The sequence below is a fragment of the Diadema setosum genome, chromosome 6 (assembly GCF_964275005.1).
Source record: "Diadema setosum chromosome 6, eeDiaSeto1, whole genome shotgun sequence".
Taxonomy (NCBI): Eukaryota; Metazoa; Echinodermata; class Echinoidea; order Diadematoida; family Diadematidae; genus Diadema; species Diadema setosum.
The window spans coordinates 1,537,804-1,555,857 of NC_092690.1; the positions used below are offsets into that span (position 1 = coordinate 1,537,804).

General features: G+C 37.3%; 1 protein-coding gene across 1 annotated transcript in view; it reads right to left on the reverse strand.

The window, feature by feature from the left end:
- Positions 1 to 15,745, reverse strand: part of LOC140230083 (uncharacterized) — a 47,722-nt gene extending 31,977 nt beyond the window's left edge. Inside the window, exon 1 of the mRNA XM_072310292.1 lies at positions 15,623 to 15,745. The gene's annotated coding sequence lies outside the window, so the exon portion shown is untranslated. The remainder of the gene's footprint in view (positions 1 to 15,622) is intronic.
- Between the last annotated feature and the right edge of the window lie 2,309 nt (positions 15,746 to 18,054).

Below are 18,054 nucleotides of genomic sequence, written 5' to 3' on the forward strand. Positions count from 1 at the left end.
GTGATTATTTGTTGTTCGTTAGAAAGTAATACATACTAACAAAACACGCAAATAGAAAAAAAAAATACCAGCAAAACTAAAACTACGTCACAACATTGAAGGTCGCAGGAGAGATTGAGCACGGAGTGGGATGGTGGGGGGGGGGGTGCAAAGTTTCATAAGAAAAAACTTGCTTGCAATATTGGAAATATGGGACATTAATTTCTTTTTATCTTTTCAAGCGGCACTAGTTGCAACACAATTATGCAATGTTGAAGTGGTCATGACGTTATTGGTCTACATTTCTTCCATTAACCTGCAAAGTTATCTTTCGCACCTCTTAGTTTCTGTCAAAGTAAAAGACTGATATGCATATTTATTTTTGTGTCAAAAATATTATATATAAGCATTATGCTCCGATATATATATATATATATATATATATATATAATTATACACATATTATATACATATATATGACCTATATAGATACCAATGTGTGATTGGTCAAAATGCTGTCACGTGACCATGTTCACAAGGATGAGAAGCGTTATATTTCATAACATGACGTAAATTACGTACAATCATGGAATATAACAGCGACTACGTTAAACAAATGGCGTTATATCTGGAGGGGTGACGTAATCAAAAATCAATTATGATGCGCGCAACATACACAGAGACGCTTTGCACACACACACACATACTTACGAATGTAATCGTGACCGGTCGACCGACCACACGCACCATACCACTTACGTTTACAGAATGCGCTCGCTAGCGGTATTAAATGAGCATCACACTGACACACGCTAGAACAATGCAAGCGCAAATTACGAAATTGCAACTGATTTGTTTTCGTCAAACTGGCATGGCAGCTTTGATGAGCAGCTGCCCTTCGCTTGTGAGAGAGAAAGAATTGTTGTCCTGATAGCTCCTACTCCAATCAATGTTAGACAGTCGTGACAGGAAAGCCAAAGGATTTCCCATTACATTACCAGAGCCTGAACTGAGTAAGTTTTTATGCTACTTGTACTAGCGCAGGACCTGGACCAGGGCCAGGTCCGTAGTCTAAACAGCTCTTGTACCAGTGACCACAGGCAGAAGAGATTAGGCCCTACATTATCAGAAAGTTCACATTCTCATACATCACCACAAACAAATGTTATGTCAACAAGCTTGCTTTACCCAGACCAAAAGCGGCATTTGGTCTAGAGTTCTAGTCTTCTACAATTTTTACATCTCTCATTACAAAATCTGGCTCTACCGCTACGAAACTAGGCCCTACGTACGATTGATTAACGACTGTTCTAGAAATTACTTTGTGATAAACAGGCAACGGTCGTACTCCACGGAAGAACGAATTCCCGGTAGGCCTACGTGAAAGCCATCGGAGTTATATCTACGTATCAACAGGTATGGCTCGATTGAATACCACTGGCACTAGCGCACTGTTGTCATGCGGTACGCGCGTTCATGCAAAGGAGTAGTGTTTCTAGACCTAGGCCTAGACGTTTTGCTTTAGGGCCTATACAGCAGTTTATTTCTTGTACTGTAGGTCATATAATATAACAGATATTGACTTTTTCCTTCGGTAGGAATATAACATTTAATTTCCCTTGGGAAGTTATATTTTTGTCTCGGAATACTATATTTTTCCTCAGCGCTACGCGCTTCGGAAAAATATAATAATCCTCGACAAAAATATAACTTCCCGCGAGGATCTCAAATGTTATATTCCACCTCTGGTAAGTCAATATCTGTATAATATATAATTATAATTATATACAGTAGAAAGCACTAATGAATTTATTACCACACACTCCGTGAAGAGTGAAAGATCAGGAATACCTTAATCGTATCTTCCTTGTCCAAAGACCCAGTTAAAAGAAGCCACTGTCAATACAGTTTAGTACGATTAAGTTTACATTGGACCTTATCTGTTACAGCAAATTAGTTCTTAATCCTATTTTCAACCATGTATTTTTTTCACAACGACGAATCTGCGCTTTTTACATGAGGTGAAGGCGGCATCCATTGCTGTGTTATTTTGTTGCAAGGCCCCTAGGAATAACAGTATGTAAACGACGGGGCAGATATCCCATGATACTCAGTTTGTGAATGAGAATGGCTACCGCCAAAATCAACGCAGTATTGATAACAAGGCAATGCAATATAATGTTAATGCGCAGACCGACTGGGGTTGCTCGGTCCACTGTTGAAACATTAACTCTCCTCGCAATGCTAATTTGAGAGCGCGCAAAGACCACCGGGTGAAGCATCCGGAATCCAGTATGGACCACGAGGTACACCATCCTTGTTTTTCCATTATGACCACGTGATGAGAGACTTAACAGGTCAAACTGCGGGAATGGACATACCAATGCAACCCTGTGAACTCTCGTGTACGGAATTTGCCAATAGCAAAGACATTCGCAATGATAAGCTAATACATACTTGTATAATACATGTACGTCATGTATCAACTGTGTTCCTGTGTGGATATTTATGTGTGTGTGCGTATGTATATTATTGCACACATTATATCACGTATCCTTCCATATAATTATCAAATTACTCGGTGAAGTGGTTTCACTCTCACCTCAATCTCATCCTGTCGCCATGCTAGTCAATCTATGAATGTAGGCCTACATGTACTTTCACTTGACTTTGATAGACGGTCATAATGTAACAGCTTGGCATAGAATAACATTACATTACATTTTGAGTTCGACTTTTTTTCCAATTATAAAACAACAACAACAACAACAAATCCTACCGGCTTCCAAATTTTGCCTTATTTCTCACTTTTATTCTACATGAAATCATCCAAAAGTATTTCGTTGCCAACTTAAGGACCTTGTGTTTTTCCCTTTACATTAATTGACAGCATGTATAGTACAATATCATAAGTCCATAGACCTACTGCATTAGTTTTGTAAGGACTCTGAGCTAAATTCGCCGTATGATGTGAGACTGCAGTCATACCGACCTTTGCTTGAAATGGGACTAAAATAAAATAATTGAATTTCATTACTTCAATTTCGTTTAGAATTTCTTTCACTCCCTCTGCGTTGAAGGATTCTGCGTTAAAAATTATTCAAGAACTCACATGCCCAAAGTTTCAAGTATGATGCTTCGAAAGTGACGTCTGTGTTATTCTAGATGAAAATGACATACATACACAGAATTCGGGTTAAATTCCATGAGCATTCTAATGTATTTGAATGTAACATGGTCAGATTTTATCGTATTTAAACGGTGTTGGATATCGCCTATTTTTTCATACACCATACAATGTATTGTTTGCATTTTGCTTCACTTGCTTTGACACGGACATTTCTGGATGTTGTTTGTATTGATGATATTCTAATGAAATCTGCTTCTTTATTTCCGTATCGGGCACGCCACAAGTTAAGTTTATAGTGATATTTACTAGTACTCCAACATCTTTTTGTGAAAATGATAACTCGAGAAATGTTGAAATAATGTTGATGATAATAATACTAATGATAATGATGATGATAATAATAATAATAATAATAATAATAATAATAACAATAACAATAATCGCAATAATGATAATAATAATAGTAATGGTTTTCGGTTGAAGATATTAGTTTCAGTTGTCAAATACTGGAATTGAGCAATAAAGTAGTCCATGGAGGGTAAAAAAGATTGGGAAAGATATCTGAATCGTTATCTACATTCAACACAAAAAAAGACAAGAAACACATAACGTGAATTTATCAATCATGAACCCCTGCCTTCTTAGTTTCTTGTTTATTTTCTGCTTCCCATGGTCTTTTGTTTGTTCTTTCACTACAGTTGTGGAAATGAAATGAAATGGAAATAAGGTAAAAAAAAAATGAGATACATTCTCCAATAATAAAATGAATAATCGATTTGAATGAAAAAAGAAACACGAGTTTTGCATTTTTGGAGATAACAGTCAGATAACATTATGTATTAACGTGAAAGATTGCACGGATATTTCATTCATTAATCATCGACTGGCCCTCACATCATTTCAGGAAAATATGTCTCTTTCTTATCTCCTTTAAAGGGACGCAGTCCTTACAAAATTTAAAGAAAATATGTTGTTGTTGGTACCTCCAATGAACTACTTTCATCAAAAACAAACTTTCAAATCACCAAATAAGCTCGTACATTTCGGTTAAAAAAGTGTGACTCTGCAAATGAGCAAGTCTTGGCGGAGAGTCATACGTCATCGATGCACAACTCTTTCCAGTGGTGTTCTGCTCGTCATCCCTAGTTATTTATGAATACATGTTTACTATTTATTCTTATATTTATTGTATATATAAATAAGCTTGAAATATTTTGTTTGAAATAATAAAACCACATACTGTCACATTTTATGAAAAAATCATATATGATCATTTTGAACACTTAAATTGGTTTTCTGAGGCACGGCTGTCAACTTGAGAGTAGGGCATCAATGACGTTGCACCTTTTGGCAGGCTCTTACGCGATCGCTTGCAGGAATTATTTTTTTTTTTTTTAAATCGCGTACGGAGACAATTTTTGATGTCCACGCGTATAAATTGGTGAAAGGTTATATTTTTTACTCTTCTTAATTATCAGTACAGTGAAAATCTCAGGACTGCTTCCCTTTAAGTACCATCGCTGACTACAAGCAACAGTGCAAATAAAATCACAGTCAACGTGTATGTAATATCGGGAACTCATTATACGAGCCTTTAATCTCTGAAATGAAAGTTCTTGTCTTTCGTTTGTCCGTTGCATTTTTTATATTTGTCATTCTTCTTCTTACTGAAAACTTTGCTCTTCTTTAGTTTCTGTCGTAATAAATCCTATACCTTTCAACCGTTTCCGTCGAGTAGCTGCTGACCTCATAAAAAAATTGTAAACATAACCCACCCCGATGTAATAGGCATCATTTTCAAGAAAATCCAACACTCACCAGTGAATGGAGTCACGGTGATATACTTTGCATACTTTATCTCGTAAAACCGCTAACAAGGTCGCTGTGACAACAGCGATAGATTGCTGGCATAGATTACCATTGTTTTCTGTCAGTCGTGCCAACGGGGATATTTGTCTGAAATGATTGAGTGGATTAAGTGAATGCAGCAACTTTAATTGGAAACATCACTACAAAGGATGTTTAAAGGAAAACAAAACTCAAAGAGAAATGTGGATTGAATGAAAGCAGCAACAATAGTAGAGCACATCAGTGAACTTTTGAGGAAAATCGGACAATCGATGCAAAAGTAAGGAATTGTAAAAGTTTTGGTGTTGGAACCAGTGGATGAGGACACTACTTGAGTTTATGACGTCATGTGTGGACAACAATAAAAAGAAAATATAAAAGAAAATTCAACTTGCTTTCACTTTTCTAGCTTACTGAAAGAGTGCTTGACTAACTGCAGGTGGAAAAATTGCTTCCCATATGTCAGTATGAAGTGGATGGAAGATGTAATTTTCATGGAAAATAAATTTTTGTGGAATTCTCTTTGTAACTTGTTTTCTTGCTACTGTTGTCCACAAATGACGTCATGAACTCCATTAGTCTCCTTATCCAGTCATTGCAACGCCAACATATTAAAGATTCATAACTCTTGAATCGATTGTGCAATAGCGGTTGTAATTAAATTCTTGAACGTCCTATATATATTCCTCACGAGCCGTTCTATTTTGTCCGCCTGATATCCAATCTTTGAAACTATCATACATAAGGAGATGACTACAACATACCGAGTAGAGCTAACACCTGTTTTAACGTAGATTGAAACAAGTTTCATCTGGTTTGTGTCGAGGACAGGTGGCTATTTTATAATCATGTTCAGTAATATTTAACAGGTTTTTTTTCTTCCTCCCACCATTTCCTTTTCTTCCTCTAGGTATCCACATCCGTATCAGATTCCGTATCCGTTCGCTGTTAAAATGATCTACCTGTTTCCGACTTTTCAGTGATGACCTACTTTTGTCCGGTCAGTTGTGTAAAAAATCAAAACAAAAAAAACAAAACAAAAAACAAAACAAAAAAATGGGTGATAAATATCTTCATATCACAACTAAGCAATTTCAGCGAGTGAACACGGCGGAAGGAACAGGTCGGAATATTACTCCTCGCATAACATTCTACTTTGTTAACATTCTGAACAAAAAAAAAAAAAGAAACAGAACAAAAATCCAAAGAACAAACAAGAAAACAAAAACAGGAAATGTCGTGAGTGTAAAAAATGCATTTAGACAGTTTGTTTGTTCTTTTCTACTTCCTCCCTTGAAATTTAGGAAGCAGTTGCTGTTAAGGTTACCGAGTCTTGCACGCCATTGAAATCTAACAAGGCTCCATGATGCAATGAACTGTAATTCCATACATCACAGTGTTGCAATGTGTAGATCCCCCAGCTGACAGGATTATAAAGGATTTTACTCTATGGTCCTCGACGGAATCGTTTCCGCGTAGGTGTGTATTATATTCCGTTGGCAAAATGCTTCAGTATACTTGTGTGAATGGATGCGACCAGCATTCAAATCTACACTCAGCTGCCCTTGGGCATGCAATTTCCTACCACTTCTGCACCCGAACAATACTTGAAATCTTCAATAATGCCACGCTATCGCTTGAGTAGATAAAAAAAAAGAAATGGGCGGGGCATGTTCATTTTTATGGAAACATGATCTTTAATTCCAGCCCCTACAATATGCTTGTGATTTCAAGCATCCGGTGTGCCCCCTCCCCCACCCCCCACTCCCAATGAAAATAAATATATATACATATATACTGTAAAGTCAGCAGAGTCATTACCGATCAAGAATTGTGAACACTTTAAATAGCAATGACTTTTGTGGTTGATCAGTCTCCTTTTCAACACAAATAGTAGTAGCGCAGTAGTAGTAGCAGTAGTAGTAGAAGTAGTGGTGATATAATGTAATAATGATATTAGTCACAGCTGTAATGGTAAGGATGATGATAATGATAATGAGATATTGAACATGATATGAGTCATTAACGCCAAAGAATTATTGAGAACACTTTAATAAAGAAATGAATTTGGGAGTTGATCAGTCTTCTTTTCAACACAAGTAGCTTTAGTCTTGTAGAAGCAGAAGTTGCAGTAGTAGTAGCAGTAGTAGTAGTAGTAGTAGAAGTAGTAGAAGTGGTATAATGATAATGATTATAGTTACAGTGATGACAAGGATGATGATAATGATAATAACATATTGGATATGGATTACTTGTACAAAAAGAATAAGAGATTGGAAAAAAAAGTAAGCCAAAAAATGTATGTCAACATAAGTAATTGTCATATTTTTGAATTTCTTTTTTTTAGACACCGTATCAAGTCTGAGCAATCAAAAGTTTATCTTACATGTATATTTTGATCAAAAACATTTACGTAGTAAGTAAAAATCTACTCCTTTAATACGAAAAAATAGCACAATCAAAATTGAAAACAAAGTGATTTTTTGTGGGAAATACAGATTTGCTACAATATTCATAGTTGTTATTTTAACCTTTTTTTATTGCATACCTATCTAAGGATCTTCTCGTTTACTTATTTTCTTCTACGCAATTTGGACGGAAGCTGTGGTACAGCAGTGAAACGAACTGAGAGAAAATAAAGCGAAGTTTCCGTAGGTCACTTTCTTGTAACTACCGAGGAGTACTGCCTTGAACTTTGACCCAAGCCAGCCAATCATTCCGTTGCCTCTGGCAAGAAATTCCTATTCGTCTAATAATTATTTTCCTTCGTCAGAATATTCTTATGAGGCAAAGCCTTTGCTATTATACTCATATTCACAGTTCACATAGCATTTCATCACGTTTGCTAAACGGGAATGCCAGAGTTAAGGCAGCTGCACAGAGGTCACGAAACTGCGCGCGCAAAATTATCACGGTGCATGTTCTACTGATTAGTCCATGGGCCAAGAGCCGAAAAATGGGTTGTTGGTACCACCCGAGGTGGCAAAACCTTTTTGGTGTCATTTTGTTTGTCGGACATAGATACGCTTATCAAGCTATGATAGCATTTCCAAATGAGTAGCTTAGTCATAATAAATGAATTTTTAACCAATTTGGTCTCGTTTTTATATCCCTATACTTCTGAATCGAAACTAACCGCTATACAAACACGAGCACTGCCTTCTGTATGTCCACAGGTGTTCTGTTGTAAACGCGGTGCGCTTAGTCTTCATTCAAGGCAGCGAAGGGAATATCCAAAGGGTTATGATGTCCACAGCTGTCACGCGGTGCGCTTAGTCTTTATCTAGAACAATGTACCGTTATCATATCTAAAGTTCCTAATAAAATGGATTATCTATACTGTTTTTATACCACCCTCTCAACAAATACATCAGTTTTAAACAAAAATCACACTGTTCATTTACAACATTATTAATTATAATGTATTGTAGTGTACCGGTACATTGTTTTTGCATAATCTTTCATTGTTGGATTGAAATAAAGCGACAGTGGCGTGGTATTAGCGTTTTCAACCCAGCGTTTTCACCGGAAAATGATAAATAATTGAAAAAGACGCTAAAATTCACGAGAAATTGCTTTTTTGTTGTTGTTGTGTTTAGATAAAGGGATATACACTGTATCATAAGCTTTGGATATTCCCTTCGCCGTCTTGAATATTAGACTAAGCGCTGTGGACATCATAACCCTTGGATATTCCCTTCGCTGCCTTGAATGAAGACTAAGCGCACCGCGTTTACAACAGAACAACTGCGAACATACAGAAGACAGTGCTCTTCTTTGTATAGCGGTTGGTCTCGATTCAGAAGTACAGCGATATAACAACGAAACCAAATTGGTTTAAAATTCATTTACTATGACTAAGCTACTCATTTGGAAATGCTATCATAGCTTGATAAGCATATCTATGCCCGACAAACAAAATGACACCAAAAAGGTATTGCCACCTCAGATGGTACCAATATCTGGCCTGGCCCATGGACTAGATGGGCTGGGCTGGTATTCTGTCGGAATATCTACATTGCGACTTACATACCCACCAGCGACTTTTGCTTTGACAGTTTTTACTACATAATCATAGGAAAATGGCATTGGCTTTTCTTTCAAGAAACAATGGAAACTTCACGGGTACGCCACAGCATGCACGTGACCGTATCTGCGTAGTCTGAGACGTCCAGAATGGACAATCAAATCGAATTGATATCATGGATTTTAATCATGTAGACCTACTCTGTGTAGCACAAATCTTCTATCCAGAACGCCCTAGATCTACAGTATCTATCTATAATATTTTTGCGATAAAATTCTTCATAATATTATTATGAAGAATTTTATCGCAAAAACGATCTCACTCCATTCTTGTTGAGTTGGGATATTCGCGATTAAAGTTGCTAAAATCAAAGAAAACAATAAGAAAATACAGGATATTTTTCAATCATCACTTCTAGTTTCATTCATTCATTCATTTATTTTTCATTTCCAACAAAAACATATAGATATATTACAAAAATTGAATACAGTGCATAAATGTCATCATACAAAGTAAAGGATAAATTTACAGAAAACTTGTAGGTATAGGAAAATGTTGGAAATGGGGAGGAATGCTAAAAAGCTGAGCTTGTAGGCCTTTATTCCTTGTTACGTCACAAGGCATTTCTGGAATGTTGAATTTCCCTCTATCTGATGATGGACTTGAATATTGTAAAATGTTTAAAAATGGCACTTACTTCATTTTGTTATAAAACTCTACATTTTTAGTTATTGTTGCCCTAAAGGGGCATCATGAATCATTCAAGTATTCTAATCCAGCGATGACAGGCACAAGGATTAAACCAACATTTTGAAAAATCATACCTTTGAGAGTTTTTGTTGTTTTTTTTTTTGTTCTCTAAAACGTCAGTGATTATAATAATGCAGTACTGATAGACCTGTTGTGTATTCTCTATACCCCCCCCCCCCCCACCCCCGATGCCATCCTCACGGATCTCTCTTACGAGCCTCTCTCTCTCTCCCTCTCTCATAGTTTGTGTCTCATGGTTTCTCATTGTTTGGAGTCCAAAGGGGCCTGAGCTTTCGATCCTAGCAGAATCTTCGTCAGAGGCAAAATGACAAACAGGCAGGGAGAGCAATCCCATAATAACTTCACACAACAAGAACAGTCAGGGACAGGCTGCATAGGGACACAGAACAAAGGACAGTTTTTAATCCAAATTTCATTCATATACTGGCTGTCCTTGACAATAAGTAAATTGCATCTGGATAGAGGCTGTGTGGTTGTTCCCCCCCCCCCCCCTCTCTCTCTCTCTCTCTCTCTATTTCCTTGTCTCTCTCCCTCTGTCTCAACCTACAGGATACAGCCTCCCTAGAGCCTTATGAACTCAGTCTACCATTACAGTGATCACAAAGAACGACGAGCTGAACTAACCTTGACTATTCAAACCACAGCACACCACATTAACGCAAATTAGATCGGAATATTAATGTAATCAGCACGATACGTCTCTGAAATGCATTTGCTGTATCCCCGCAAAGCACTAGTCTGGCTTCCAGACCGTCGACTCGTACTAATTTCCTTACCAGAATATTAACGCCCTCTAACGACAAAAGAAGTAGCAGGTTCATGTGGATAGTTTGCCTTCGGCAAAGGCATCGACTTCGTCGCTGCGGAGAGGGCATTTTGTAAAACGAGTACAGTTGGCAAAGGGTCTGGAAACCAGACTACGCAAGCACAGACATCTAAAACATTGCAGATCACTACGTAGATGGACGCACTCACAAACGCTAAGAGGATATTGATAGACTCTTTTTGGTTCAGCGCACATTTCCCACCGTCCGCCCCTAGGCTTGGCTCCTGATGAAGCGCGTGCCGTAATGTGCGCATGAATACACTGCCAATCATCACGTGTCACCAACCCCCCCCCCCCCCCCCCACGAGGCTATCATTTCACTTCCCTGGTGAATAAAATGCATCTAGGGACCTTAATGACTCCAATACACCTAGAGTAAGCCTCAATGGCCTTCACTTCTATCGGATGCTTTTTTAAATTGAGTTGTTTAGGACCTTGAAAGTTGGCATCCGCTACGAGAGTATTATAGAGCAAGAGAAAATTCTCAACATGAACAACAACGAACGGATGCATCAAAAACAGTCGAAGGTCAGGCATGGAAGTGAAAATATAGAATAAATGATAAAGTTTCATTTCTATCAGAAATCTCTCCAGCATATTTCAGTTGGTATATAATATAGTCAGACCGCAGCACGTATGCTAATGAGCCGATCCGGCAAGATTTATTCAGCACTCTCGTTGACGATCTTTGCGTTCGAAAGGTGTCACGTCGTGCGAGATTTTGCGAGAGTTTGAGGCTATGGTTTTCACAGTGTAGCGACTTGTGCATACATTCCTCATGGCTACAAGTCACGGTACAGTTCTGCAGACTTTGATCTTCATTTTGATACTAAATTTGCGTATAATATCGGATCTTATCATGACGATATAATCAGTTGAATTTGCGTAAATTTTACCTGCTTTTCACGGAAGATGCTGTCATCTTAAGTTCGTTTTTGGTTCCTGACCGGTTTAAGAAACTGTTGTTTCTGATTTTGGCTTTTTCGTGGAGAGGAAACTTAGATACTCATCATATATTGGAGTCAAGGAGATGCAAGCATGATTTATACTATTTTTTTTCTGTTTTGCAATGTCTGTAAAATTCACTCCTAAGCCGAAACTATGCTCCACACAAAGTGTACAGTGAGGCGAAAGAGCTCTCTCATTGGACAGTGCTTGCATTCAGCACTTGAACTTGGCTTGAACTACACGCGTGCCAAGAAACCGCAAGTGGCATCAAACAAATTTTATGTAGCAGCGTAATGACGTAATGCAAGCGCTGAATGCAAGCGCTGTCCAATGAGAGAGCTTACTCTTGAGATTGCACTGTTTCAAGCTAATCAGTACTGACATCGATATTTTACTGGTTCCTGACCAGTTTAAGCAACAAATTGTCAAGATGTTTACATTTATAGAAAGATTAAGAGATATACCAAATACGCATTTTCATTGAGATGCAAAGTGAATTCGGTATTCTTTTGATGCCTTGAACGTGTACTGCACCAATCACTTTTTCATCACTTTTCAAGCTCAAATTATGCCGCCATGATACTTTTCATTTACAATAATTTGAGTAAGATGTGACGATGGTTTACATATTTTCCTTGAATTTGCTACCCAATTTGTGAATATTTAAGTTTTTTTTTTTTTTTTGCCGAAAGCCAAAGGACAAAATCCCCTTCCGCAGCTCATGTATGCAAGCCAAAGGCGTGCTTGCATACGAGTTGAATAAATACAAGCGAATTATCGGGTACTGCGGTCTGACTGTATACCTAACCTGTACTTTCAGACAAAAAAGAAAAAAAAAATATGCCTACAATAATATTAGGCAAGATCATGGCAATTACTGTGGTATGATTAATGTTTGAGTCTTTTAATTTTCCGGTGCCACGAAACGTTTTCTTGTTTCTTGAGGATCCGTTTTCCCTTACCGGTAAACATATTTTTATTTATATTGTATTGTTGTTGTTGTTGTTGTTGTTGTTGTTGTTGTTGTTGTTGTTGTTGTTGTTGTTAATGTTGTTGTTGTAGTTGACTTCTATGCTGTTTATAACCCGTAACATTACCGTTACACTAGCAGAGTAAAAATAATTGAAAAATGGAATAGAAAAGTACAAGGGGTTATAAAGTACCTACATTCGCCATTATTTTGCTTTTTAAGGCAGGTTTTTAATCTTGAAATGGTTCATTATTATTCAATCTTTAAATGCAGTCGATTAGTCATACATAGCAGACAGCATGCTGTTGTATATGACGGATTTCCAGATCTTACTGTGTTGCATTTCAGTTATAGATTCAATCTTTTTATTCTTTTTAAAATGTTTTTATTCTGTTTAAAAAAAGTTTCTAATCTTTTATCGTCTCTGGTTAGATAAAACAAACTGCAGTTGTCATTAGGCCTATGGGTAATAGCCTAAAGGAGGACGGCTAAGATTGCTCGCTTCCACAGACACGACAGAGCTTGATTAACAAGATATAATTTTCATTTACTTCGTTGCACAAAATGTAGACAAAGGAACGTTGAACGGATTAGCAATGAATGCGAAGCTAATGGCGGTATAGTGTTATTTCACTACACCTACCGACTTTCCGCTCCTTCAAGTACCAACGACATTGGTAAATAGTGCACATAAAATGAAATTGGACCTTGATGGACCCTACAAAAGGACAATTAAGGTAGACGTATTGTCGGGGGGATTGGGATGCTCGTAATTCATATCAGGATAAACTGTGATCTTACAGCCACTTTCACTCTGTCTTCCGGGATAGGGTTGTTATTTCTTGTCAGTTATTGTTCGTTCGTTTGTTTTACCCTTTTAAACGTTGCCTTTAAAATTGTCGTGTACTATTGTGAGAGCTAAAAAATACTCCAAATCTCCCGAGGGAGGCTGAAAGGAAGGGCGAGACAAGTAAAAATACAAAGTGAAAAAAAAAAAAAAAAAACACTCTATCATGATTTCTTTTAGTGTAATTTGTACGGGTAGCCGAATTTCTCGATCGATCTTCGCAGCTGGCATACATATTGTTCTCCAAAAACTATACTGTAGGACGGTTACAATAACGACGATGGTAATCAGCGCCCATCGGTTCCTTTTCCGTCTTCCTCCACTTTCATGTCCACGTTCAATATGATACAAAACATTGGAGACTCGAGCACAGCGTAAAGGTTTACATTGTCAAGAGAGCAGGCGCAATGATATATTATTAAAACAAATCTGAATCGACGAGTTCTAATAGCAGCAATACGTATATTATACGTATATCATTGTACCGTCGCTATCGACATTATCTATTGCAAGTACTTAAAGGGGGAGTATAGCTACATTGCAATAGAGGTAAAGACTCCTTGTAAAATTCCGTTTTATATTGCATCATTGTAGTGCTCGACTTTGGAGGGGCAGGAGTTCTATCTCAATAGCTCTTTGCAAAGTACAAGTGTGTGGCTTTAATCTAAGGGCTGTCGATTGGATACTGCAATAGCTGCTAAAACAACAACAGCAACAATAGAGAGAAACAACCTCACATTGCGGGACATGTTGAGTCAATGGGAAGCAATACGCTGAACACTGGGGATCCTGTGACGAATAGGTCACAGATTGGACGGGGGTCACTAAGTTCGTAGCTCCAACAAAAACCTCGTCATGCTCGTGGGGTGCTGATTCGGCTTGCTCCCACCACGCGGCATCTATACGTATAAATGAATATTTTGGTAGGATGCTTCCAACAGAAATACGAGTACAGCAAATACATGGAACTGGATGAATAGAACTAAGGATGTTTTGTTAGACAATCTGTTCGGATTTTTAAGAAAACATTTCAATATCATGAGGTCAGATAAACCGACAAATGAAGAGCAAAATCTTAATCTTCCAGTTTTGTGAAGTGTCAACATTCATTGAGTCTTTAAAGGCATTGTTGACCGTTGGGAGGAGTGATTTAAAAAAGCAAAATGTTTGAGTTATCATATTTGATGCATATGTGGAGGTAAATTGTACAACAAAACATAATACGATCTAAAGAAATTCACAATAAAGCATAAAATATACGGAGATATTACTATTGTTTATCAGTATACCATGAATGTACACTGTTTATTACAGAAACAATTTTATTATGACTATTGTTCACTTTTTGTATATTTAACAATATTGATTTCACTGAATAGCATTTTTACATTAGTTGCTCTTATTCCTAACTCACATTTTGGAATTATTCTAAAGCACTAAAGCTGAGTTTTTGTTTCATCTGCAAATGGTAAATAATGCATTTAACTGAAGTAAAATTTTAATAATTCTCTGTTCCCTCATGAAGAGCTGGTCAAGTGATGTTAACTCGCGTTTTATCTCGATACAAGCCATTCAAGACAACTTTAACACTGTAATGCCTACTCTAAAATCTCCCAGAATAAGAGGACGCTCTTTTGGTTACATGGATAGATAAACAACTAAATCATATCAGTTATATATCAGTTATAATTATCACAATGTAATAGTGACAGCTATCGTATCATTATTCATACTGGAATAAATAGAGCGGAAAATGGCCGGAAGGTCCCACTTGTCTTAACACAGGGCAGATTGTGAAGATCGGCCGTCACGGACACACAGACACACGCACACAAACACACACAGACACACAGACACAAAGACACACACATTCACACACACCCACACACACATACACACACACACACACACACACACACTTATACACACAGCTTTCGTGTGGTATATGCGGTGTCTCTGGTGTGCCTTACGGCTATCTTCCTATTTTTGAGTATATGTGTGTGTTTGTGTGTGTGTGTGTGTGTGTGAGGGTGTTGATGTGTCACTGAGAGTAAAAGAGTGTGCCTCAAGAAAGAAACAGACAAATGAAAAGAAACAGATCGATATCTTTCAAATATAACATGAAACGAAATCACCATTTTTCGAGTCTTCGGAGGATTTGCCAGCCTCGATATCACCTATTGTGCATGAACTTCTTATACGATTATGTCGTTGTTGCTTTGTTAAAACAGTTTATATAAGGGAGAAATACATGGAGAATCCGAATGGGAACTTACCGCACAAATGTCGTTCCAAAATGCACCAAAGAAAGGATTTTGCTTGCAGCTAGAGAAGCGCGCTTGAAGCCGGGATGGGTGCGGCGGAGCTGTGTGGCTTGCGAGCAGGCAATATACAGCAGCGAACTACGAAACTGACTGTGCTCTTCCTTCGCTTTCGCTCACACTATTAAACCCGTTATCCAACCAGCACATAGTCGACCACACCCTGCAGTCCTGCGAGGTTATCTTGCAGTTTGTCAGACATGTCAGAGGAAGGCCCACTGTTTTTGCGTGCGCACGCACGCGCAAGGACGATATGATAGGCTGGTAGTAGTGGTATTAACGCCAACAACTTTCGATTGCAACTGTTCAAAGACAACGCAAGATGGAATCACTTCACTTCGCATTGCCAGATGTATTGAAGATGGAATTTTTTCACAGAACCAAAACAAAGTTGGGGCAGTCGGAATCTACAGGAAATGAATCGCTGTTCCCCGTGTTCTTTGCATAATCCTTATGCAAAATCCTGCGTGAGATCCTACAATAGTGGAGCCATATTCACCATTACACATTCCTTAGGATTTTTTAAGTTTATCGACGTTGAAATTTATCGACGTTGAAGTCTGTACAATGTCAATTCCGCACCAAGTAGTTTAGTAAGGTCTACTACACAACACAGTAAGATTTCATTTTCACACCATATCCAATTGAGTTGCCTTTCACTTTTTCCATGCCGAAGGGTCTATTACAAATGGACACAAATTTCACACAAAATAGCAGTAATGCACCTATTGACAAGACGCACAGATGGTAATTAATAATCACAGAGCAAGATGGGAGAAACAGATTAGTAGACGTTTCATTCAAATCAGACTTTAGGCTCTGAATCTTACGTGAATTTGAAACATCCAAATTTTCAAACTCAGGGTCACTGTATATTGATGTTAGAGCGGCAACCCAAATCGATATTGACTATTTTAAAAACGTTACTATCTCTTTTACCTGAAAGAAGTAGGAATACGAATTTTTAATACTCACATTTCCTACATTATGTTTGGATTCACTGAGACATTGATAAAATAAAACCATTTCATTAACGATTATTTTCAATTTAAGGTATAGTGAATTGTTTGAGGGTCGTAAAGAGAATTGTTCTTAACATTGAGGGAAAATTTGCGGTGACACAGAAAAAAATAAAGTTAATAGTTATTTAAACATTATCAAAACTCTTAATGCAAGTGTCAGGACAGATTTAAGAAAAAGAAAAAGAATAAAGAGTCATGTTTTTTTCCAATGCCAAATTTATGGTTGCGTCAATCTACTACATCATTGAAACTACACAAAAATAATAAAATAAAGCGATTTCAACAAAAATCATTTACCTACAAAGAAAGAGCAATCGATTTCAACTTTTCAGCGGTAATAAACCACGTCTACTTCTGGCATATACCTGTAACTATAGTCATTTCAATCTGACATACATATTTCTATACTGACCTGAATAGTTCGAGAGTCGTTATATCAGTGTGTTATCATCCAACAGTCACAAAGAGACTTCCCACCTAAAATGCATAATATAGCAGATGGAAAAAAATACCAAAATAAAATAACATAAAGAATTTTCAAAAGAATTATTTTAAGAGATTTTAAAACTCACGTTATGTATTGTCTTCAATTGCTTTTAATATGAGGTGGCGGCGGCGACGTCCAGCCTAAACTCCGGCCCTTGTCTAATGTTCTTACTGAGGCCAGATTCGCCGCTCTTCTGTGTGTAGGTGTGTGTATGTGTGTGTGTGTGTGTGTGTGTTAGTGTGTGTGTTATTGTGTTTTAATGTTGTTGAAATTGTTTCATTTTTCGTTGTTTATGTTCGCCTGTTGTGAGTTTTTTTTTTTTTATTCAATTTTAGAATTTAATGAAGCAGGGCAACTGTGCTATAAAAGAGTCGATGTCTTCAGAAAAACAGGAACTAATCAGGCTTTCGAATGATAGTATGAAAAAAATGATAATTATGTTCATCTGTGTGAAGTAAAAGTACTATTTTTTTAGAATACCTTTCCTATAAAGTGTCGTCAAAAGTAAGTTGGAATCAGAGAACTCCTAAGAAGCATTAACTTTGTTTTTTTCTAGTCCGAAATGAAATCCAATGTCATTTTGTATTGATTAAACAACTGTCTTGGAATATGTTGCGGAACCAACTTTTTGTTTTTTGTCAGTTTCATTTCTTTTCTGTTCTTTTCTTTTCTTTTTTACTTTTTTTTTTAGTTTGAATTGAGATTTGTCATCTATGACCCTGCACCCCAAAACAAACAAAAAGTCGCCAGACATGGATTTCTAGTCAAGGGCAGATTCTAAAAGAGCAGACTCTAAGCTTTAAAATGATGCAATACTCAATTCAAATGGACTCTCCTAACCTATCTAAATGATGGAAAGAAAGCACACACTCTGGAAA